Below are 25,597 nucleotides of genomic sequence, written 5' to 3'. Positions count from 1 at the left end.
ATTAAGGGTAATCAAGTACTTAATTTCTATCCTGAGAAACATAAGGTTATGAAAAAGAGCAAACAGGTACAAAAAGGAATTCAGGTCTCCTCAATTAAAAAGGTTAAAATGAATATAATTACTCAAATGATCCCAAGAATTGTCAAATGACGTCAAGAATTGTCAAATGACATGTAAATATTATGCACTGTATTAAAAGGGTAAGACAGACACCTTCAAAATAAGACAACTTAACAAACCACTGTACATGAAATCCTATAGCAAAACTGCACGTGAAATCTCATTGCAAAAAGAAACCATCAGACACACTTTCATTTTTATAACACATATATCAACACTGTGGTTCCAAACAAGTAAAATTCTTGAGTTACAGTATTTTCCCACTGGCAAGGCAATACATTGCTGCAGTACAATAGAGATTTCCAGTTATTTCATACCACTGACAACTCTCAAAGAACTTATTTTTAAGAGAAAAAGCTTTATATTTCATTGATCATTGGATCTAGTACTGGAAACCAACACAAATAAGGACAAAGTGTGAGAGAGAATCTCTGAATAGGCTTCATTAAAGTAAATATTCAAAGGGATATTACCCAAGTCAGTACCAAGAGCTTCAGCCAGTTCCCAAAGCCCTTTGAATTCTCAGAGCTAAGCCCGGTGAATTCAGATGAAAGTTCTTTTTCTTCCACTTTTAAGGGAAGAAATAACTTATGTGAACTTTCTGCAAAACAGCCTTCCGAGTTTAGTAATTGGGGAATAAGCCTAAAGCACTGCCAAGACACACAACTAAGCATTTATAAACCTTAATGTTTCATTCAAATATTAAGTACTGATATACTGAATTAAAAACAGAGAGGTATTTCAATAACGCTGTTTCAAGTTATGTAATACCATCCCTTATACACAAAAATCCCAGCTCCTCCATTCTTGCTGTCTAGCCCACATTTTGTACTCTGAGGAACACAGGGACACGGGGTGCATACTAACAACACCAAGTTTCCACTGAACCCAGCAAGAGGCCCAGCGAGGCAAGGACACCACCTGGCCATGCCTCGGCTCCGAGATGATGTCAGCTTATTCAGCTGGGCAATAGGAAAAAAGAAAAAGTCCCTGTTGTATTTCAAACACACACAAGGAGCTAGGTATATTACCCCAAAAAGCAGGAAACCACTCTGAACAGCAAATGAGATTCTACAGCCCTCCAAGCCTTACTGCATTTAGGCAAGAGGAATAGGTGGAAGAAGAAGCATTTTCTCCCTTTAGACTCAATGACAGTTACTCCATCTCCCTCTCAGCCCATCACTGTTCCCACACCCTTGAGCAGTATTCACAGAGTATCACCAAGCTATTATAACTTTTTGCCCAATAGTCACCACTATGTGCTGACTTACCAGGGCAAGTTAATTTAACAAGTGCCAAGCAAGTCAGTTCCAAACTCTTCTGTTTTCTCCTTCTCAGTTCCTAATTCCTCCATTTCTCTCTACAAAACAAACAATCCAGAAATTCACTTTGAAATAAATAATAGCAATTCTGTAAAGCAAACTTACCCAAGTGATGGACTAAAAAGTCTGCAGAGAAATGTTGACTGAGAAGATGCACTCACATCGAATAAAAAGTGACACTTGATTTTCCTCACAGTGAAGACACTCACAGAATCTCTGGACCAACCTGCAGTTTCTCTGATGCTGAATAAATGCTGAGTTCATGTTGCACAGTTTCATCATTGGAAAAATGAAGGCTATGCTTAAATTCATGCATTAGATGAACTCAACAAGTGCTCCTGGGCACAAAAGCAAGCTGGGACAGAATAGTGCATATCTGTGGTAATGAACAATCTTAGTCTACAAAACAGGGTACAAAAAAGCCATCTCTCACTAGTGGTGACTGAACTGGACTAGGGACTGAGCCATGCCTGGAAACTGTCTGGGGAGAAAGCTAACTATCATTTCCCAAAAATTACACCAGCAAACGTGACTATTACAGACCACCTTCTTCCAGGCCTGGCAGCATTCGTAGGCCCATCTGAATTTTAAACAGATGGAACCTTACAGGACTCCTCTCTCAGGCCACCTATGCTCGTAAACTTTGCTGGCACATAGTTTTGAACATTTCTCTCTTAATTGAGTTTCATTATACACTTCAAAGACTTAAAGCACTCTGAGTGGAGACAGAGAAAGACACGCACTCGATGGTATAAAAAGCAGAACAGGCAGGAAAAAAAAAGACAACCATGCTCTCTGGAGAGCAGAAAGTATAATTACATTCAACTGAACTACTCTTCCCTTATGCATATGCCACTGGCGGCATCAGGGTTTACGTCTACCATCCAGTCCTGACCTTTAAAACAGATCGGATACTTTTCAAAAAGGAGCACAATTTTCTGTCACTGTACCTGTCAACACCTTTCTCTGCAATGTCTCAGCTCCTATGCATCCAACAACATCTACCCCAACTTATGGAAAATAGGAACTCAGCATACTTAATAAAAGTAACTATAGTGTAGATTAAGGTAACTACCAAATTTCAAAATTACCTGTAATTTTTGAAAGCTTTGAGTCTTACACCTAAAAGTAAGAAAAGGTCAACCTATTTTAAAACACATATCCACATGGTGCTTCTGTCAAATCAGTCTTATTATATGGCTTTATTTGCAAAATAGATATGTGGAAAAATCAGCAAAAAACTAAAAACAAACCACAAAACTAAGGAACGAGGTTTGAATCACGTAAACCCTGGAGGGTTGAATTAGTATATGTCTAGAATTATTTTGTCTTTTCCTGAAGTTAATTTTCAGCAAAACTGACACAGCTATTTGACTAATTAATTTGTTATCAAAATTACTAGTTAAAACAGATTGCCTGTAACTACCAGCTTCAAATCTCATAAGTTGAAGATTCAGTATTTCTCTAAGGAAGTAAGAGAACTGCTCCACCTTTCAGAGAAGTAATTGCAGAAACATAATTTTCTTTTTCCAATTTATGCGCATATTAAAATTAAAATAGATAATAAAATCCATTTCCACCACATCAATGTTTTGTGGACTTTTATTACAGTTTTGCTCTTTTTTCCACCCTACAAGAACTCTACCAAAGATCCACTTTAACTGATGCAGCAAAGTGCTTATTTGGCAGGATTATAAGAACATACCAAGTGAAATAAAGGTTTTCAACCTTTCGACTGAGGCAAAGGAAAAAAAAAAACGTATTAAGAAGAACACTCGAATGCTTTACAGACTTAGAGCCTGATGATCAAGCAGTGTTTTACATCCCACTTCTCCTCTCGGCTGCTGGCACCTACCCCAAGAGTGCTGCACTCTGTCTATTCTCAAGTATGAGCCCACTACTCTAGACTGCAGTGAAAATCCTATATCCAAACAGCATGAATTAAGCAGTAACACTTCATCTGAAGTATGACATATACTTTGGAAATGTTCCACCCAATACTATCAAAACACCATGGACACTGTCATTTTCAAGATATCTATCATGAACCACATCTTTGGAAGTAGAGGTTTGCCTACTAGATTAACATGAAAATCCTAGATTAACACGTAAGAATCATTAAGGAAAAATTTTTTGTTTGCTTTTAGTGATAAAGATCAGTGGCAGGAAGTACAATACTATAGAGATATTAAAATATTTGTATGATGCCTATTTATAAATAGATGAATGTTTACATTGTGCTTTTCGAATACACAGAAAGAAGCATGCATTCTTCTACCACTACTGCCAATTCATTTTAAGGAAAACCCCCAGCTACTAATCTCATTTCCAACAAGCATGCAGTGGGCTTATGTCACTCACCTTGAAGACCAACATCCAAGCAAGCAGGGAAGGAAATCACTTTCGCAGGGGAATTAATGCCTCCCTCATTTATACAGTTATTTACACTACAGAATTTCCTCAAGTATCTGTATCCTTACATCTCATAACGGTACGGATAAGACAAAATAGAATTTGACAGTCTCGAGAAACGTACACCACTCTCAGTGCTGAAAGGCTGTTAAATGGCTTTATGAGAATTAGTGTCTCAGGGATTTAAACTACATCTTGGGTTGTAACCTAGGTACATGGAATAAGTAGCAACAGGGATGAAGAGCTGGGGACTCATGATTATCACACATGCACTGTTGCACTACGGGAGATGAAGCACAACAGCATTTGTGTGGGGGTCCTCCAACCCCCAGAGTAAAAAGTATTTGAGTGTTTTGCCCCTCATCTTTCCTGGTGGGGGAATCAAATCAAGCTTTTCTCAGAAACGGAGAATAATAGTAAGCTTCCACCCCAGAAGACACACACATAATTTACCTGAATTTTATAGTTTCATTCAGCTTTTATTTCTTTGTTCTATGCATAGTAACAATACAGATATTAAGGTTTGCAAAAGCATGTTACCACAGGCGTCACACTGTCTCTTGAAGTCTGACATCAGCAACCCAGCAGATGGTCATTATTTTGAATTCCCCACCCTCCATCATCATTAATTCAGGAGCAAACTCATTTCAATGGACTAGTCCCTATTCATAAAGAACTCATTGTCCTGACCAAATTAATAGCTTTAGATCTTGCATTACCAGATGTGCTTCAGAAATACAATAACATTTTATATTATAAAGTCCACTTCAATGTAATGTCTCATAAATATTGCTGTATAAAGCAAACTTACAACCTATTCCCAAAATAAACACAAAACCTCTGTATTTTTGGTTTAGATCCTAGACAGATTTGGCACAAGCATCCTCAATTATCCTGCAACCCACTTGATCAAAAGCTGTCTACTCTGAGACTAAAAGTAGCGCAGTCTTTTGAAAGGCTTCATTTCACTCCAAAGATTAATAAACCCTCAACACTTGCACATCCAATAAAGAGACAGGCACTGATGGTGCCTATTACATAAGCAACACAATTTAGACCAATAATAATAACAATGGGACAAATCAAATTTGTAAGAATTTGGAGTAGATCTTCACTGATTAGTCATCAGTAAGATTTTTAATACATGTCAAATGGGGAATGAAAATGAATAGAGGGAATCATTTGTAATGACTTTATCAGAATGTTTGCATTAAAACAACAGAAGAATCTTTTTCACAATTTGCAAAAATGAACATCAGTAGACTAGAATCAACTAGCAAGCCATCTTTCCAACTTAAGGAAAAAAATAAAAACTAGAATTTTGAAAATAGCTATATTCTTTGTGAGGAAGAGGTAGAGATCGTTGAAGGATTGCAATTCAAATAAAAATATAATTAAAATAAGCAGAGACAGAACTTTTCAGAGAGACAGTATTCACTTCAGTTTTAAGTTACATTGTTATTTTTCCATGGAACTGAAAACACATTCTTACAACCCTGAGTCTCAAAAACTCCTCTTGCTGATAGTTTTGTTTAAATCCGCTTGTGTGAAATGTTCTGTTTTAAATAAATTGTTATTTTCCAACAAAATATTTTTGGCTGAAAAATTCCTAACTGGTTTCACTTGTAAAACTGTTTCTGAAATGTAACATTTCATTAAATCCAATGCCTTTCCTTACTTAAAAGGCTGCATTGTGTATTCTAAAAGATACACACTCTCATACTGGCAGAAAACAAGCAACATTTGTGTTTTAATCAGTATGTATGAAGGGCATTTTTCCTAAGTAATCTATTTCCATGTAGAAGAAACGAATATAACAATTATGATATTAAGGTATTTTCTATTCTATCTTGAAAACAGGATTAGAAGCTACATATCTAATAATCTTTAACCTGCATTTGATCACAGTCAAAACATACAACTAAGTAACTTCACACATCTAAATTATGTGGTAAACAAGCATAATTCTATTGGATTTATCATTGAAGTGCAGTTTACAGCTGCAGCCGAAGGAAAGGAGTTAAGGCTGCAGTGTCTGCAGGATGAAAACATACTCTTGGGAGGGGACAAATAAGTAAGGGAGAAAGAGGAATATTTTCTTTTAAAAAGGAAAACAAAGAAAGAAAGGAAAATCAGTTAGGTCTCTTACCAAATTCCATACTGGAATAATTTTTAATTACAATAGAAACTCATGAATCAAGAACAAAAGAGTGTTTGATATACTGCACTTATGTAACTGAAGCTAAGTACGCAAAGGCTGAGTTTTTTAAATGCATTAAATATTTTTTCAAATTCCTACATAACGTAACCAATAAAAATATTTACTTTTACAAAGGGTCAAGTGGACAGAACATAATTCTCCCAGAAGGAAACCAGATATTTAATATCTTTAAAGCGATGTCCGTGATGATAAAAGCAGTAGCTAATCTTTCTTTTAGAGGTTGAAGGTCTTGTTGAAGTTTCTTTTACTGAACAGCTGTGTATCATGCTCTAATGAATACCTGCCTCAACAGAACAAGTATTTTTAATTTTTAATAGGATTTTGGTCTGTGTGTATATTCATCAGTGCATATGTACTCAAAGAGCTGTGAAAATTTTCTAAAACAATCTACAGTTCTGCTATAAGTCACGGATTGCATCTGTAGTTTATGATAAAAGAAGTCACATCTGTTCCCAAAGCCAGGATTCCATAATAAAAAGATCTTAGCAAACTTCTATACAGCAATTCGAATGCACTGGCACACAAATATTCAAGTGTTTCTCATGAGTCATTCAAGAGGTGCAGAATAATACATCAGTGTAGTGCTTAGAATTGCAAAAAGCACTAATTAACAATTTACTATCTTTCTTAAAACTTAAAATGCAATCTTTATAAAACTCAATGTATTAAGATATCCATAAAATGAAATTTACAACGGCTTGAGCAAATGGATTTCAAATGATTCTGTGGGTTTTTCCTGTATTACTTGGCTGGTGCCATGACTAATATTTAGCTACAACATAAAGCTTGCCAACAGATGTAAGATAATTCTGAAATCCTATGGGGATAGGCTAAATGTTTAAAAAGCTTTGGAGGTACGAACAGGGTCTCTTGTGTGTCTCACTCAAAAAGAAAAAGGGTTATTTAGATGCTTAAATTATTCTTACACAAGTTTTCAAAAAAAAAACAACACAAAAAACCACAACCAAGCCCCTTTTGCCACTAGACAAAAGGAGAAAAACCTACCCAATTTAAATTTAAATTTGGGGTTATGGCACCTGCTTTTTCATTTTCTGAAGTTTTTTCTGATCAGGGAATGACAAAAGTTTAACCTTACCTATGACTGACAATTACACAGTTGATTGCTCCACATTGTGTGCAAATTAGAGCACAGGTGAAAATCAAGTCAAACGACGGTTCACAGTTTTGATGCCCATTCTACCAATACCATAAGGGCATGTATAGCACTGGGACATTAATTGCAGCACAGTTCACTTATGGTATCATTAATTTTGCATTCAGCTATGCTGTGTTCACCTACAGCACAGTTCTTCCTCGCTTTTCCTGTCGACAGTGGCCAGGTACATCTGTTATTTAAAAAATCTATTTAGCTTAAGGAAGGCTGTAAGCTTTCAGCTAAATGGTGTCTTATGGATAGGAAGTTGAACATCTCAACACCTCCTTTGTTAAGTGATGGAGATCCTCTCTTAAGAGCACAGGGATAGAGCAGCTCTTGGGATAGCCCCAGCAATAGGAAGGGGCTGAAAAAACCTTCAATTTTATCCAATACACATCACAAACCCCCAAGAAAGAGGGCAGCACTACTCAGTCTGCTGATCTGAGTTCACCAGCTTCATCAAAGCCCAACATAAACTCTATTAGTTTAAGTACCAATATATTCAGACTGTACAAAAGCAGAGTACCGGCACCTTGCTTACAAGAAACGCTGCAATTAAACAGGATAAAAGCAAAAAGAAGGAACAAAGGACAACAGAGTAAGTGGTAAGGATTCAGATTTACACAGCTCTTTCAATTAATGGTTTTTCAAGCACTTTTCTTGGCAAGAAAGAACAAAAAGTTCCCCTGTTCAAGACATACTCAGGGTACACATACAGCACCTACCACTTTCACTTCTTTATAATACAAGAGTCAAAAAGAAAAAAAATTGTGGAAAAATTAATTGTGGCTGATGTGATGTGAAGGGCAAGCTGTGGTATACTCCCCTACCACACCCAGCTGTTTTACTGGCCTCCCCCAATCATTTCCCCAGATATCTGTCTTCCCTACCTTCCAGTCCCATTCTTCTCTCAGGCCAGACCCTTATCTATAGTTCACCATTCATCTGTCCTCAAAACTTCCTTCTCTGTCACCTGTAAAGTCAGGTAAGGAGCTTCATCCACCCCTAGCCCCAGTTCGTTCCTCAGCACTTCCAAGATCTATGCCGCAATACATCAAGCAAAAGATTTTCAAGCAGGAGTTGGACAATGATATTACAGACTGAGAAACCACATCATAGAGTGAAAGCTGTGTGAATATTTCAGCTTTTGAGTCCTTAGTACGAATGCTATTTTATTTCTCCCCTTTCCTATAGAAAGCCATTTTCAATGTGATTTTGGAGTGTTAATTCTGCAACGCAGAGACCATACTACGAAGACTTGTTGCCTACAACCTGCAACCAAACACAGTAAACACAGTACATCGCTGAAGTCTTTGAAAGATTTCTTTGTTGTTGTTGTTTTTGTAAAATACACTTATTTAAAAACAAGTCATTCTCTTCCATTGTACAATCTGTTTTTCTGCTCTGGCTACACCTGTGACAAGGGAACAATACTGTCACATGTCACCCGCACCTCCTCTATTAACTACTCTTGAACAGGAAAAAAAAAAAGAAAAAAAAGTAATCTTCAAGACAGTTTCACTGCTGTACAGGATGCTCACCAGAAAACAACAGATGTGCTATAATCACTACTGCCCATTCATTTCCTTTCTGTCAGAAAGAAAGCAGCGGTCATCAATTAAGAACCCCTATCTACAGGACACAAAAGGAAGTATACACTTTTCCTTGGTCATTTGACCGCAACAATAGGAGATGGCAGCGGGAAAGGGCCCGACCGCTCTGAGCTAGCATGGCTGGGGGCGGTGGGGGGGAAGATAGGGTCGAGTGGGCTTGTGGGTTTGGATCTTTTTTTAAACGAATATAAGAAATTTTATTCAACACTTCAATATACAAATGTTTAAAAAACAAATAACATTGTCTACAAATTATACAAAATCTTAATTATATTATTAGTGATTTTGTCCAGACAATTCAGTTAATCTTTTTCACAGCAGAAAATCCCAAACATGTGAGCTGACAAGAGAATTAAGCAGCATCTGGAAAAGCTGTTTTATCAATTAACAAAGCCTTCTCTGAAACGGTTATCACAATTTTTATAAAACCGTTAGTCTAAATGTACTATATGTTTAGACTTTCAATATATCCCTGGCATAAGTTATTTGGATTAATATTTTTAAGAAGTCTAGTCAGATCTGTGGATCCTTCTGTTAAAAAGATTACATTTGCTGGTCAGCTTCATCACTCTGAAACAGAATGGCAGCTTTCATAAAACTGCCAACAACAGAGAACCCTAGAGATGGGCTTTATATTATGGCTGGTTCACAACTGTAGTCAGCCACAAAGGGTTTGGGAGAAACTTATTAAAAATTATTAGCCTTAATTAAGGTATTAGGCCCTAATCTAGCATGCTAAATTAAACCCCAAATATTCCCATGGACACTAATGCAACGGCTCTAAAAGCCTGCTAGGTGCTTCCCACGATAGGAGAGCCTTTACAGGCCTCCACATTGCAACTGAACCCCTGGTTTTGCCCTGTACCTCTGCTTCTTGCATACCAAAAATAGAACCGACTTACAGAAAAGCTCACACGTGGGCATAGCATCATTCCTTTCCACCCCCACAGAGATTTGCAAGCCCTCATACCATTAAAGGCATGGCCTAAACAAAGCATTCAGTGATGCACAGATACTAAAGGAATTTTTTTTATGTATTGGCTTTAAGCATAAACACACTGTGTATTAAAACTCATCGTGAATTGTCAGAACAAAGTATATTGACCTGATGTTTCCTTCTCTGTTACAACAGATGTTATGATCTTAAGAGCTGATGACTCACTTATTGAAAAAATTAAAAACAGACAATATTGTCATATAAGTCAAATGGATAATAGCAAAATATATTATTTTGCTCCCCACCATCTCCAAAAGTTTTTCAGAATGAAAATATCCTTAGAAGTTCCAGACTTAAGTCAGACATGTGAAACAAATTTTGCAAAATTATTGGTGGTTATTTGGTAAGATTTAACATCCGTCCCCCAAAGCTGTATATGCCTAAATCATTATGCTACCCTTTTTACAGAACACCACTTCTCATATTTTAGGTTTCTTCCTTTTCCCCACGAAATTAATTCCTTACTATAGGCACTTCATCTAGTCCTTGAATGCCTTATCCCATTAGTTGATACATTCCCATATACTCCAGTTTTGTTGATACAACAATTTTTTGAAGCACTTCACAGTGAATAATTGTCTTCCATGGATCCCAAAGAATCTTAGGAAATCTTCTGCATCTTAGGCCACAGGCACAATCCATGCTATTTCAGCTTCCAGAAAAGAGGTTTTTTGAGTCTGACAGTCTGGTTTAGCTTTTCTGTTCAGCATGAAAACACAATAAAATCACTACAACTCAAAACCAAGGCCAAGCACCACATTTGAAATTAAATGGAAATCAGGGGAGGGGGGATGTTTGTGCAAATAATTCACTCTAAGGTCACTAGGCAAATACTTTGCGTGCATTTGGATATGCACAAATTTCAAGCTAAATAAATAAAATGATTTCCTGTGTGGAAGCTGGGAATGTACAGCCCATCCACGTTTATGGATGAAAAATATTCTAGTAATTAACTACGGGTAAATAACAGAGAGAACTAGTGTACTGAATTTAGGTCATGCCAATTATTTTTCTCTAATGCATGTTGAAACATGCAACCTTATTCAAATCTTGCTATTTTTAGAAAACACTGAAGAGGAATTTCTGGTCTTTCCTCTTGCAGCCTCTGCAAAATGTTTTCCTACTGTTTTCCCTTGGATCCAAAGGAAAGTAAGATCTCACTAATGTTTGTCAGATGTAAGTTTCAATTTAATGCTATGCAGTCCTGCAAGTGTCTCTCTAGTACAGTTATGCAATCTCAAAGCACTGGAGCCAAAATAAAGTTGCCATTCTCCTAAAATTTTATAAAATTCTAACACCGTTGGATGATAAATACAAAATTATATTAAAAGCCCCACCATCAGGAGGTAAAAGAATTATTAATTAGTAGTCTAATATAGCACATTAGTATTCCCTCTGCAGATCACAGAAGCCCAAGTAGCAATTAATATAAGGCACATTTTTTTTTTAATTATAAACTAATCCATGCTACACTGGTTTCAGCATTAGCATTGAAAGGAGTGAAGTAGGTTACTTATAAGGCATCAAGTTGCCTATGCTGTTACCCACTGAATGTCTGCTTTTTTCAGAGAGAAGAAAAGATTCCTTCAGGTTGGCAGCAGCACTGAGAAGGAAAGGAGGAGAAAGGGATGTTGCCTAAAGCTCTCTTATTTAATATTTTCTGTGGAGTTTCCTGCCAGCCCTATCATGAAGATTTCTGGAATGTCAATTTGTTTTAGATTATCAAATGAGTGAAATTGGTTATTACAATCAAGTTACATTTCCATGGCATTTAAATCTGCTTTTCCTATGCTCTAAAGTTCCCCAAGTCTCCCAAGAATTTCAGGCAGTGAGATTACATAAACAAAATTAAATCCCTAAAAAATAAACTAAGAAACATCAATTTCTTCTTAAAATGTCATAGAGTAACACAGGAAATCTCAGGACAACAGTCATCCCAGATTTCCCCATCCCCAGTCTCCCCATCCCCACGGACAGACCACTGTTTCTTCATGAAAGTGGCATTTTTAATTCCAAATGGATAGAATTAAGCAACCAAACAAAACTTCAGCTACAGATCTTCAGCAAAATTTCAGTTACAGAAACAAGGACTAAAAATAAAGACTTAACCTCCCCTAACTGCTTAGCCCCCACTCGAATTTAATTTAATAAAACTCCACTAGTGTGCACAAGAAAAAAACCCACTGTCCCAGCTAACCCACATGTCAGGCCCATGCAGCACACTGACCTACTGTGGATTTGCATACCTAGCAGCCTCATGGTTAACCTGAGGCACATTTACTATACAGCAATAATAATCATCTCAGTCAGAGGTACAGCAAACATCATCTCATATCTAGAATTACAAAACCAAAACAAAACAAAAAGTTAAAATAATAATAAAAAAAATTTACCTGGTAGAGCACTCACCAAATATATTACTGTTGGGTTAGGCAAAGCGGAGTCACTTTTCCTTTCCTCTGTTGAATCTCTGGCATTCTGCAGAAAGGAGGGTAGAAATTATGGAATTAGAGAAGGGATAAAAGGCAGCACAGCTGCACAGTTCAGTGGGAGTCCACACTCACTCTGGTTTATACCCCCTAAGTTGTGCTTGCTGTATGTACTGCCTGCCTGTTCTGACTTAAAGAGTAGCTGAATAACACATAGCACGAGCTGAATCCAGTTCAGACAAGCTAAAGGGTCAGATTTTGAATAGGAATTAGACACTAATGTGATTCTGAAAATCCCATTAAGAGCCTTTAGCACCTCTGCCTACCTTTATATCTTTAAAAATCTAGATCAGACAGCTTGCCTATGGTCGTGCTGTACATCTGTGGTAGAGCAAGGAAGTGCTGCTGCATTCCCAAGTGCTAAACCTCAAGGGCTTCAGGCCACACTCCTGGAAATTGTTAGCGCTGATATTCAACTTAATTATCTTTATCCCTGGAAACTTCTATCTAAGTGAGCCCTCACTTTCCTGGTAAGCAACATTGGTGGTCATTAAAGCACATCAGAGACACTGGTCATCAAGATCTGCCTGGTACCTCCATCTGATCTAGGTATTTTTACAAGGTCAACAAAGCATGATAAATATTCAAATGAAAATAACGTTTCTTCTACTACTTCACGAAAAGCAGCTATCTAGATAGAATCGTGGCGCAGTTTTTTCTCGCAAAATGTATTAATCCACCTTAAAGCCTAAAAAATGGAGGATTCTTGATTTAACGAGAGAAAGAACTCATTTCCTTTGCTAAATTTGTAACCCTTCCCAGCTTCAGAATATCAACTGGAACTGAACAAGGATACCTTTTTTATTATTTTCATTTCTCTAAGACATTTTCCTGTTCTAGGGGACCCCAAGATTAATTCACCTCTCCTTCTTTGCTATTTCTGTGCTATGGACTGGGCCAAAGGTGACAGCGAACAATCCACAGAAACCAAACATCAAATGTTCTTGCTCTGAACTTTCAAGAAACTATTTAATTTTTTCTTCTCTTTTTTATATCATCATAAGGCCTGTTTATATACTTGGAGTGGAAACAGTGCACATTCAGCTGCAATTGATTTCCTGTATGGCAAAATACCTCAGGCATTCAGCTGGCTGGGAACACTACAGAGGCCTCTTACCATCACCAGTTTTCTGAGACCAGGAAGCTCTGCCCAACGCTTGTTCTTATGCCAGAATAAATAAGAGTCCCTGCTGAGTGTCCAAGTTAATTTGGTCTAGGCGAACCAAATCATAAACAGGCAAAATTTTATGTCTCAAAAATCCATTTAAAAAATATTGGTCTACTTTCAACTTCAACAGTAATACCATCAATTTAATCTTGCTAATGCAGCATAATGTTCATCTACAGATGTTTTTTACATACTAAAACTACTCCATCTGAAATTTTCTTTTAATGAAATATCAATACATCTTCCCTCTCCATGCTATCTTCATAGCAATAAATTAACACTACAGGTAATTTCACAGACTAAAAGAGTATATTTTTTTCTCTTTTGATATCACTGAATGAAAATTATAACAATTTTATTTACTTCATTTAGTTTTTTTCTGTTCATAACTGAATATATAGAAAAGCCTACACTAACACTTCTATGAATCTGAAGGAGGAAATACATGAGTAGTCTCACCAGGTTCCTGTGATCAGACTGTCACAGCTGTAACATTCAAATGCCCAACCACCTGACTGTACCTCAGATTGTAAATTAAGTGAAACAAAAATACAAAGTGAGCTGTAATTAACATCCTACTTTCCATTTAGTTCATGCAAGTTTCCTTACTCTCAAATCCTCCAGAGTCAAAGGGCTCAATTTCAAGTGCTTGAGAAAGCAGTTTCTTTAAGAACCCTAGAAAGAGACAGACTGGCAATACAACCACAACCATTTAAACATACACAGGAGTATGTATATATACGTGTGCATATATGCTTATATATATATATATATATAAAAACATATACATAGGTTTATGTATATAGAATATACATACATACACACATTATATATAAAGAAACGAAAATCGGTGACCAGACAATCCTGAAGAAGTCGAAATTTTTATAGGGGCACTCTTGTTCAATAGTAGCTTCATCAATAACAGTTTCTTAGTTCTTGAGTAAAATTATTAGCCAAAACCTGAGGTATTCTCTAACCCCTAGAGGACACAATGGCCTTCCAAAACCTTTCAATTGATGACTTCTGACAGGATTCCACAGTCACATCCAAACTGACTAAAGTACAAGGTCTTGGATGCTACTGAGTGTTCTTCTATCAACCTTCTTTAACTTTTCCAAGAGATCTTTCTACGGATCATGGTATTATCATACTATATAACAGAACAATCTGTAAGGAAAACGAATGTTTCATACTGTGAATTTTTTTATCAATTAAGTGGTTTATTTCTCAAACATCAATCTAAGAAAATTGAACATTTTTATACTAGAAACCCTATCACAAAGAAAACACGTGCATGGTCCCTTCAAGAAAGTGATTAACAAATAAACTGTTGTTTGTCCTACAGTTTCTATTTCATCTTTAAAAAGCTTGCATGTCTTAAAATAGTCTTAGTTAATCTAGAAATATATCACAATTATTAATCAAAAAGCATTACCTTCTAATTACTTTTAGAAAATAAACAGGATTAAAGCATCAAGCAAGTAGCAGCTTAAGAAGCAAAACTCCCAAAGAAACCTGCATTCATGTATTTAAACTGACTTGAACCATAATCTCTGGCTGTCCTGTGAAAAACACTTTGGCACTCGGACTTCACATTGTAATGTTAAATTAGAAGCCCAGAAACTTGAAAACTGTCTTTCAAAATGCGGTAAAATGAAGATTCTCTTTTTAGGTATACTCTGAATGGGAGGCAACCAAAATAATTTTCAGTAAGAGGACAGGTGCTTTATTCTCTTAGGAGTCATTGAGACTATCTTCACCTCTGTTTTCCTCAAAAGTGTAAATGACACTCAACCCTTCTGTGTGACACACTCCCTCAGTCCCAAACTGAGGTGCTTGGTAAAAGGCTAACATTATCACTTTACTCCAAAAAACTGGTTCCCACAAATGACGTGGTTTGAGTTTTGAAATCTCTGCTGTTTAAGGATTTCCTTATCCTGTTTCTGCTCGGGTAGAAGACCAAAGTAAGCCAGAGCCACCTAATTACGTATAATTGTGTTCCACAAACTTACATGTGGGAATTTGCTTAAATTACAAGTAGGATATCAGGACACTTGTTCCATTCATTGTCATCCCTGCTCTCACCTAGTCCCCAACCACACCTCACATCCAGACAACTCCATCCTTACAACTTGGATTATATTGTGCAATGGACATATTAAAATTGTATCAACTGTAGCATTTTAAAACAAACACTCTTGTGAAACAATTCCACATACTGATTCTCCAAGCAAAGCTCAGAATAAAATTATTTGTAGAAGTTCACATGTTTTAGAAAGCAAACCACTGTCAAGTTTAATCAGTAAAGCAAAAATTTGGCATGACTTTTTACTGAGCTATGTGCCAGTTCTTAAAACCCAACTTTTGTGGCCAAGGAAAGCAGCTTGTTGTTACAGCATCAAGGGAAGGCCACATACTGTAGCACCTTCTCATTGCATGACATAACTGATGAACAGATGGACAATGTCCAGCATCCCAAGGAAAAAGATTTATTTCATATGCAATCAGATGAGAGCTTTCCCAAATATATTAAGCCAATTTCATGGACTAAGAACATGCAGCACTCCTGGAGTTTCTTTGACTCTACCCATTCGCAATAGTGAACAGCACAAAGCTGAGTTACATGAGAAGGTCAACAGCTGAGTGAATCTTTGCCAGAACTCCTCCATCCCTTGTATAACCTCAAACTGTCCCAAGGAAAGGAGTCAGTACTGGGCAAGTATGGGCACAGACATGTAACTCTGATCCAGGTATCAGAACTAATTACCTCCTGATATGACTCAATATTTATAACTAAAAAACAAATGGAACCAATCCTGTACATTTTTCTGAAATAATTAGAATACTGGCACCACTGATCCTCTGTTAAATATTGAAAGAACTCCTCGTGCAGCACTGACATTGATTCAAAGAAGATCAAAAGGGGGGAGAACCCAAAAAATACCCCAAAACCAAATCCTCATCACTACAAGTCAGTGATGAAGATGCATTCAGATGGTCCTAGCACCCAAATCCCTCTGGAAGCTCAAATGGTTGCATGATGCACATAGCCAGGCTGGGCAGGTTCATCTGTCAGGTATCTATGTCAGCACTGTCCCCTAGAAATGAAAGAGACTCACAAGCAACAGATCTTCACGGCAAAGGCTGATGACCAGCTTTTCTTCTGACGACAGAAAATGAGATCATCACGGTTTTGTTTTCTTCAGAATTCTTCCTTGAAAAGCAGACACAGCTCCTATCCTACCCAAACAGCATGCAAGGGCATGTGGAAGAAATCCTTTCTCCTCCATCCCTCACCTGTGCATATCACAGGTTCCATCACATCAATTCTTCACCAATGAACAGTAGAAAAAAAAAATCCCCTAATCTGCTTTGACCTTGTGGGAATCCGAGTCAGTGTCTATGCTGTGCTTTGGATGAGCAAACTGCTTTGGAGAGGCCTGAGGACTGCAAGAGTCAAATTCGTGTTTGGTAACAGGGATGGTTTATTGGCAGGACCCTCTGCTGAAGAGTTGCAGGAAGAACCTCTTCAACATGGTTTCTTCTGGATCTGCACCTGTGCGTGGCAGCAGCAGGATAGCCTAGTTCTAAGACTGAAGAACTCAAGTGACATTGTCAGCACACACAGCCATTACTGAAGAAGCATGCCTGTGCTGGTAACATGCCACGCTACCAAAGAGTGCTGCTGCAGGTAAAGTGGCAAAGTGCAAACTTCAGTAATGGAGATCAGCAGGATGAGTCCCCATGCAGGAAATCAGCTCTAAAATCTGCCCGGCACGGCTTGTGCCTTGGCAAACCACTCTGTCCTTCACACAAAAAGAAAAGTGGAGTTTTCTTAATGCTCTAGTCTGCATTTCCCCACTGGTAAACTAAATGAAAGAAGAAAATGATTCCTGAAAAGGAATGTCTTCAGAAAACCTGGTCCTTTTCATCTGAGAAATTTGCCTAGCACTGAGTCTCCTAGCACAGACAACCAATTCAGGAATAACATCACCTAATGCAATGGAGGAACAGAGGTATGCCAAGACACTGTCCTATAAATCAGAAAGAAACCTTGGAGATTAAATGATCATTGATGCCCTCAGTGGCTTACCAAAAAGCTTATACTGTGCCTGATGCTTGGTGCTGCAGGTAGATGTTAAGAAAATAAGCCAGTGGCTTTCCCCTGGAAATCTGGGAAAAACTCACAAGACCAAATGGGTTCAAGCTCGGGAGGAGATGTTGGAGATGATATCCTCATACCACAAGAGAGAAGAGCCTTCATGACACAATCAACCTTGTAGGGCAAAGATTTTAAGAGGCTATATCCAGTGAGGAGTGTGCTAAGTGGGCATTTCTGCTTGCAGGACAGAGACAGCAACCTCCTCAAGGCAGCAGGAGCACAAAATGACCAAGATAAAGCAAGTCAGAGATTTTTGACTTCAGATTCATCTAACACAAGACTGACATTTATCAGAGCAGACTGATGGAAAAGAGACATTACTAACTGGTAGAGGATGAGGGAAGGTAAGCTATCTGTCCAAATTCAAAAACGATTTATTGTTAAATACATCCTTGTCTACCATTCAAATAGGCTAAGACTGCTGATTCTTCTGAGACATCAGTGTTTCTGCAACAGGCTGAACTTGTGATGACATCACTCAGACACTACAGTGTGACACCTCTCTGAGCAACTAGTGAGGTATGTTATCAGGATAATGACAAGGAATTGGAAAGTAAACAGTGACAAAGCTTCATAAACACTTGCGTATGAAGCATGCTCATCTTGGCAGCACTAAACCTGTTTGCAAGCCAGATATTAACTTGGTTTCAGTTTAAAACAGAAGTGGAAAGCTCTGTGCATTCTGAAGTGATAAAGATTACAGGCATGTATAACAAGTAGTTCATCTCTCCCATCTAGTTTCAAAATTATTTACAAAGAAGGAACTATAATTTTTCCTTTGTGTCAGGCATCAAGGACACAAAGCATGATCTTACATTATACTGAAGTACCACAGATCAGTAGCAGCAGCAGAAAGCAAGTAGTTCTGCCACTACATTTCTGAAATGCATTGGGACCTCAACTATGAACCTGGACTTACTGGGATAGGCAATACAAATACAGAAAAAAAACCACAAAACAAAACCAAAAAATCCTAAACAGCAAGTTGATACTAGTATGTAGAAATCACAACAAAGCCACAGCAGACAGTATATGTAATCTTAGGGGATATACAGGAGGATAAATATCAGTAAATACTTTAATAAAGCAGAGTTTACAGGGGGTTAACAAGGAAAACTTGCCTATGTTTACAGATAATGCTGAAAGATATCAACCATGACCATGAAAAGAAGCTGGCTGTTACGCTGTCTCCAGTACCACTCCTTACCAACCCAAACAGCCCTCTCCTTCCCAAGCTAGGTATCAAGGTTTTATCTACAATGGCTCTGAGTAAGCAACTGAGCAGGTGATTCAATCACTGTTCCCATGACACACCTTTTATCTCTGCTCAGTACTTCCAGTGAAAGGACACACACATCCTACCAGCAGAAAACATTAGCTTCATGATCCTAATGCCTGGAGAGTGATCCTGAAACATCTGAATGGATATGAAGGTTCAAATATTTCCATGTTAACAATCATTAAGTTAGGTTTTAAAACATCTGGGTAGGGCTCATATGCAAGTTTCTACAGAACACATGCTTACAGGAAGAAGTTTGGCACCTCTTGCAGTCTGAAACTCAATGACAGAGGTAAGCAAGACTTAAAGGATTCAAAGTTATTAGCTTCGGTCACAAGTTTACATGGGAAACTGCTGCCAGCTCCAAGCTATACTTGTTCACTACACTTATAAAAGACACTACACTTATAAAACACACATGCAACTTCCACTAGCATAACCATCCATGGTCCTGTAGAGGACTAGGAAGCAGGACTCACAGAGCTCATGGCTAGGAAGGAAGAAAGAAAACCCTGAGATTAGCTCAGTTGGATAGAGCACGGTGCTAATAACACCAAGGTTGTGGGTTTGATCCCTGTATGGGCAATTCACTTAAGAGCTGGACTTGATGATCCTTGTGAGTCCCTTCCAACTCAGAATATTCTGTGAAATAAGAATTAAGTCAGATGCATCAAGCATCTCTTACAGACAAATTTTTAAACCATCACCTTGCTTTGTATTTTCACAGCAATGCTCTGCATCGTGATTAGTGAAAACACAGGTAGTGAATCACCCCCATATCCAAGTTCTTCAGAAGGAACCTCAGTCAGCAGCTGACAGTGGGTTTAAGAGTTTGCAACTTTGCTTGGACAACTGCTTCTTTCAGGCCTCCTTGATAAGTATCAGTAGTTTTTTCCCTCTATTTCCTTCCCCAGTCCTCCCTGACTAGGCCCCTTTCTTTTCCTGCACTTGTAATCAAATTCGCAGTTAAACTTATTTTAGGCCAAGTTCATATTAATTCAACTATTGGTGAATCAGACTAGATAGAACTATTTGATACAACAACCACAACTAAAAAAAAAATGTTTATATCCTTAAAGTGATTTGAGAAACTTAAAAAACTATGAGATAGTTTGTCACACATTTTTTTTGAAAATTAATTAACACAAACAGGTTTTGCCGATACTTTTAGTTATTATTTAATCAGTTCACATTCATCTCTTGTATTCTTAACCACGTATGTAAAATGCTCCTGTACTCACAATCATAATTGTTGCCACTGCACTAAGACTGACTTTTCTCTCGCTTTGCTCCTGGTTGTCAGCCTGGTTTTGTGGTTTCACCCACCTGCTCTGATGTGTGAGGCTTTTCTAAAGCCCCAAGTCTTGGAGCATGACATCTCATGGGAATCTCAGCTTTTCTTTCAAAAATGAAAAAATGGGAAAATATTACTTTAATAGACTTCAAACCCAAAAGGAACTGAAAAATACCACAGGATTAATGGCTAATAAAGCAAACACACAAGTTCAGGAAGCTTGAGCCATGATTGGAAGACATTGCTTAGGACTAGTGATGCAGCTCAGCTCTTTAGGTGGTTTTGGTTAGTCTCCCAGAATGAGAGGCTTAATCAAGTATTAAATGAGCAGCTATTAGAAATGCTTTGAAAAGCAACCTAAAAAAAAAAAAAGAGGAGGGGGAAATCTAGGCTCCACATCCTTTGCATTCTAAGTTTACAAGAATAACACTTTCTTCCACTTCTTTTCCTCGTTGACAGTCCTACAAGCTAAACTTTCTTATGTGCAACAACAGTAATGCAGGTTCTCAGAACTAACCATTCAGCAACAGCTCTGCAAGTCTTTTGGCCATTCATGACTTTGCTGAGGGCTGCAATAATTCTTTTCCCCCACGTTCCCCACTTAACACTAGAAAAGCAAAATGCCGTTTAGAGTAAGACATCTTCATTGTCCCTACAAGCCAGAATTCCAGCTCATTGTAGGAGGACTGCCTCATATAATCACAACTATTCCAAATGTCTTCAGTAGACATTACATTACTAACTTGCATTCTTTCATATTTCATTATTCTATCTTCTATTATATATTCCAGCTAAATATCTGCAATCTACACTTGGCCCCTAAGAAATTTATGGTAAAATAACTTCAAGCCATAACTAATTTAATGTGTCAATAAACATGTTTCTTTAACACAGCAATCATCCTTCTCAACACATGACTGAATACAAAAGGGAATGCACACCAGATTAATTCCTTTGTTCTAATTTATAACTGCCACAGCTTTACACACATCTAATCTGAGAAACACTTCCAAACAGAGTTCTGCAAATGGCTCCCTTTATCATCACCTTGGATGTTAAAATTATTTCCTGACCCAGCACATCTGACCCTATGGACTTGGGGTACATGACAGGGCCATACTGAGTGTCATCTCCAGCTGCCACCCAGAAATGTGGCGCCTCTTTCTTCATGACCTCATGCTCCCAAAGACCAAGAACTGCAGCTCTGGTTTGGCTGGGGAGAGACTTAGTGGTGCCCAGCAATTGCTGGAGCGGCAATTGCGCATGAGGAAAACAAACAAATAAAAATCAATAGTTGAATGAGTCTTTGGCATACTTTAATAGCTGTGCTAAATATCTGCTAAAATATTGTTATTTGGGATTTCTTAAAAAAATTAAGACATAAAACAAAAGAATCCCCATCTATTCTGACATCACATATCTTGTAGTATCCTTCCCTAAGAATTGTTTTGGTTTGGGATTGGTCTTTTTAGGCACAATTTTAGAAATAACACCTCTGTACAGAAACTTTTTTTAAAATATCAGTATCTCAAGCTTATCTGTGGACCTACTCTTCAAAATAACTAATAGCAGACTTTGTAACTGTGTTTTTGATTGCCCCATCTTTGGATTGATCTCAAAAGTACTCACCATAGCCTACAAGTTGTATGGGTGATGCTCTCACAGAGCAGAGTAAAATGACAGAAGCCACTACTGAAATTACAGTTCTGTTAGTGTTCTATGGTAAAAGAAACAGTCAGATCTGCACTGCAGAGTTTGCATTCAAAGATAATGAAGCACTACTTCAAGTATGAGCCTTTGTCAGTTGCTACAGCCCTATCTGGTCAGCAGGACTTAAAAAGCCTTTCCTGAATTGGAGCTAAGAAATCACAAGCGTAAGAAAAGCAGAGGAGGACAGGTATACCACAACTCAATCCAAACAAATGCACATGAGAAAGCTTTCAGACATGCATACAGCTCCAAATGACTTCACAAAAATACTATTACTGGTGCCACATGAAAACTGCATCAGTGAAAACTTCAACCATACCAACCTACACAGATAACAGTAGCAAAAAGTACCACAAACTCACAACTTGCTTAAATTACTTATTAAAAAAGTAAGCATATATTTTCACTTCCCTTCTAGCTTTAACTTTTTAGATCATAATAAAAGTTTAAAATAAAATAAGAAAAAACAAAACCACAAAGAAACCCAAAACATAACCCCATAAAAAACCCCTACCTAAACAAAAACACCACCCCACTTCCACACAGGAAGGTACCAAGAGCTCAGTCATTTAGCTCCAAACCTTTCCTACTGGGCACAGTTTATACCACAGCCTTGCAATCAACCACTTTAGGCTCAAAGTATGCCTTTAGTCAGTTAACTTCTACTCTCACATCCTGCCCAAGGAAGAAGAACACATTAGCAGATGTCCTGAAATCATGAGAGCTGCCAACAGACTTGAAGATTTCCACTTAAAAATCAAGTCACTGCTGTCTTTGCAAGACGTTATTAAGACTATAAATTACAAACCAATTCGACTACGCACCCTTTTTTTTTCTTCTTCTTTCCCTTTTTTGGAAAATAGTAACAACAAGAAAAATGACACATTAACACCTAGTGTTAGAATCATAATATGCATTTGAAGAGATGAACTCAGTTGTACAGCCACAAGTCGACACTGTTTACCTAGAGCTCTCTAGGTCTGTAAGAAACAGACAGCATTTCCATAAATGATCACGTGTAAAACTGAATCTTTTATGAGAGTGTTTTGCACCATTTCGAGTTTGTCAAATGAGAACACGGAGGAGAAGTAGAGTCAAAATTTAATAGCTAAGCATCTGCATGGACCCAAGAACAATACCAATATTCATTAAGAGGCTGAGCTCAAACTGCCTTCTCATATTTTCAAGACAAGCACTCTATTAATACCTTTTCTAACCTTAGTATAACTCGTATGTTTTCATCCCAAAGCACCCAGACACACATTGATGAAGGGTTCCCAAAATTATGACAACTACATGCCACACACACACCAGGAAAAAAAAAGAACCTAAAAATAAATCTAGAGGAAACTACATATTGTGCCTTGCCAACCACAGTGAACTGCACAGCCAGGAGTTGCTATAGCCAGATTTAGCTCCATACAAGCTAACAGGATTCCTTTATAAATTTAGCTAGAGGCATGGGCAACAAACGCTTATGGAAATCTGAACCGCAACTCTCCAGCAGCAAAGATTGTTCTCTCCAAGAATGAAACAGTAGTAAAAGATGACTATTAGCAGGCTCTTATTACATAGCTTTCAAAACACCTATAAGTCATCAGGTTCTCTAGGCAGCAATATTAAATTGCTGAAGTACCAGCAAATGTTAAAAGAAAAAAGCAAGGCCACAGCTCTTTCTGAGTCTGCCAATTAATAATCAAAGAAGGAAAAAAAGCCAACTAAAGAGAGACTATATTGGAAGCCAGTCGTACAGCTAAGTTTGTTTCAGGTCCTCTTCCCTCATACTTGGAACAGTGTGGCTTGACGAGAAAAAAGGAAAGGAGTGCCTCGTGTCTGTTAATGCTAACCGAAGGATGAGCTCTGAAGGGCTTCCCCACAACAAGAGGGACAAGGACTGCGACGCGCAAAGCAGGGAAAAGACTAAGGCAGGAAATGGGGAAACGCATCCAGGGTCCCACAGGACACTGCTCTGCCCCACTGCCTCTCCCTCTTCTTCCTTCCCCAGAATAAACGTTCCTGACACTTAACAATAGATCGATCTTATTTTTAACTCTCTTTAGTCCATACTTATCACAATCTCGTTAACGTTACTTCAAAACATCAAAGACTGAGGGTCTTTTTTGGAACGGATTTTTCCAGAAGACACAGGTTTGCTAAAGTATCCGCACGAAACCCGAGGCCCCACGCAATATTGTAATATTTTAAAGGAAACACCTCCTCCCTCGCCAAAAAGACTCAACGAAACCCTCAGACTCCCTGAGCGAGGTGCAGCGCGCCCAGGCTGCCCCCGGGCTCCGGCGAGCACAAAGCGCACCAGAGGGCAGGGCGATCCGCAGCTGGCGGCCGCCGCAGCCCCGATAGAGCCCCGCGCACGGTGCCTCCTGCTCCCGCCGCTGGGCGAGGAGCGGCGGGGCTCGCACAAAGGCTGCCGTCACGAAACGCCCTCTCCCCTGCGGACCCCCACCCCGCTCCTTCCCGGTGGTTTCGGGGGCTGCAGGGCACCGGGTAACTCACCTCCCGCCCGCCCCGATCCGACCCGATCCGATCCGGGAGCCGCCTCCCCCTCCCCGGCGCGTCCCACTGAACAAAGCTTTCCCCCCGCAGCGCTCACCGACAGCCTCTCGCCGTCTTCTGCCCTCGCACACCCCTCCTCCTCCCCCGCTTAGTATCCAGGCGCAGGGGTGCGAGCCGGGAGTGCGGGAGGTTACCCCGCCCCGTAACTCCTCCGGCGGCGCTGGCCGGGTGTCCCCCTCGCAGCGCCCGCGGCCGCGCCCCGGTCCCTCCGTGCGCTAGTGCTCCGGGCAGCGGCTTAATCTCCAAACTTCCTCCTCCTCCTGCCGGCCGGGCAGAGGAGTCTGTGAAACTCCCCTCCTCCATGCAGCTCCCGCAGCCCAGCCGCTGCCTCAGCCCCTCCCCGGGGAGGCTCGGCTCGGCCCGGCCCGGCTCCGCGCTGCAGCTGACTCCGCTCCCCTTCTTCTTCTCCTCCCTCCTCCGTCCCCCATTCTCCGAGGCTGGGAAAGGGGGGTGGGAGAGAGATTAACCACTCGGACTTGTCTCTGGAACCGAGCCAAAGAGAGCAGTCGGATTACAGCTCCGGGAATCAAAAAAAAGGGGGAAAAAATCCACTACTGTTTTCACGCAGGGACAAGCGCTCGGCTCTCCTGCCTTCCCCCGTGTGTCAGGGTACAGCCTGTCTGCCCGGCTGCGAGCCCCGTGCCCGACTGGCAGAGCTGCCCACTGGCTCCTCTCCGCCACCACGTTTGAAATTCAGTGATCGAAGGCACGACATTGGTATTAAATGGAGAGAGCTTCTGTAAATGAATTGCCAAAATGCCACAGAGGTAAGTCCACCCTGAAACACAGACCCGTAAAAAGCAAAATTCAAAGAAGTTGTAGAGACTACACCTGCCTCCTGGCAGTCTGGGTGGGCCATCTTTTTTGAAAAGGTGATTTTAAAGTTACACGACATTAAAAAAAAAAAAGGAATAAATTAAAAAGACACACACACAAAGAGAGAAATGGCTTAAATAAAGCCTGAATTCTTCATACATGTTCAGTGGTCCTCATTCATCTGAGCCGTAACAAAATCCTTGGTTTCCTGTAAAACCTTTTTCCATATTTCATATTCAGTAAAGCTGTGTTACTTTTGTTCTA

At 39.1% G+C, this 25,597-nt stretch overlaps 1 long non-coding RNA gene across 1 annotated transcript in view; it reads right to left on the bottom strand.

Moving 5' to 3' along the window:
• LOC127481687 (uncharacterized) overlaps positions 1-24,859 on the bottom strand; it is a 39,940-nt gene extending 15,081 nt beyond the window's left edge. Inside the window, exons 1-2 of the long non-coding RNA XR_007908288.1 lie at positions 24,555-24,859; positions 12,251-12,319 (exon numbers count right to left, since the gene is read on the bottom strand). This is a non-coding gene — a long non-coding RNA (uncharacterized LOC127481687). The remainder of the gene's footprint in view (positions 1-12,250; positions 12,320-24,554) is intronic.
• Between the last annotated feature and the right edge of the window lie 738 nt (positions 24,860-25,597).

Source organism: Manacus candei, unplaced genomic scaffold, assembly GCF_025592945.1.
Source record: "Manacus candei isolate 608988 ecotype Guabito, Panama unplaced genomic scaffold, ASM2559294v1 h1tg000081l, whole genome shotgun sequence".
NCBI lineage: Eukaryota > Metazoa > Chordata > Aves > Passeriformes > Pipridae > Manacus > Manacus candei.
This window is presented reverse-complemented; position numbering and strand designations above follow the sequence as displayed.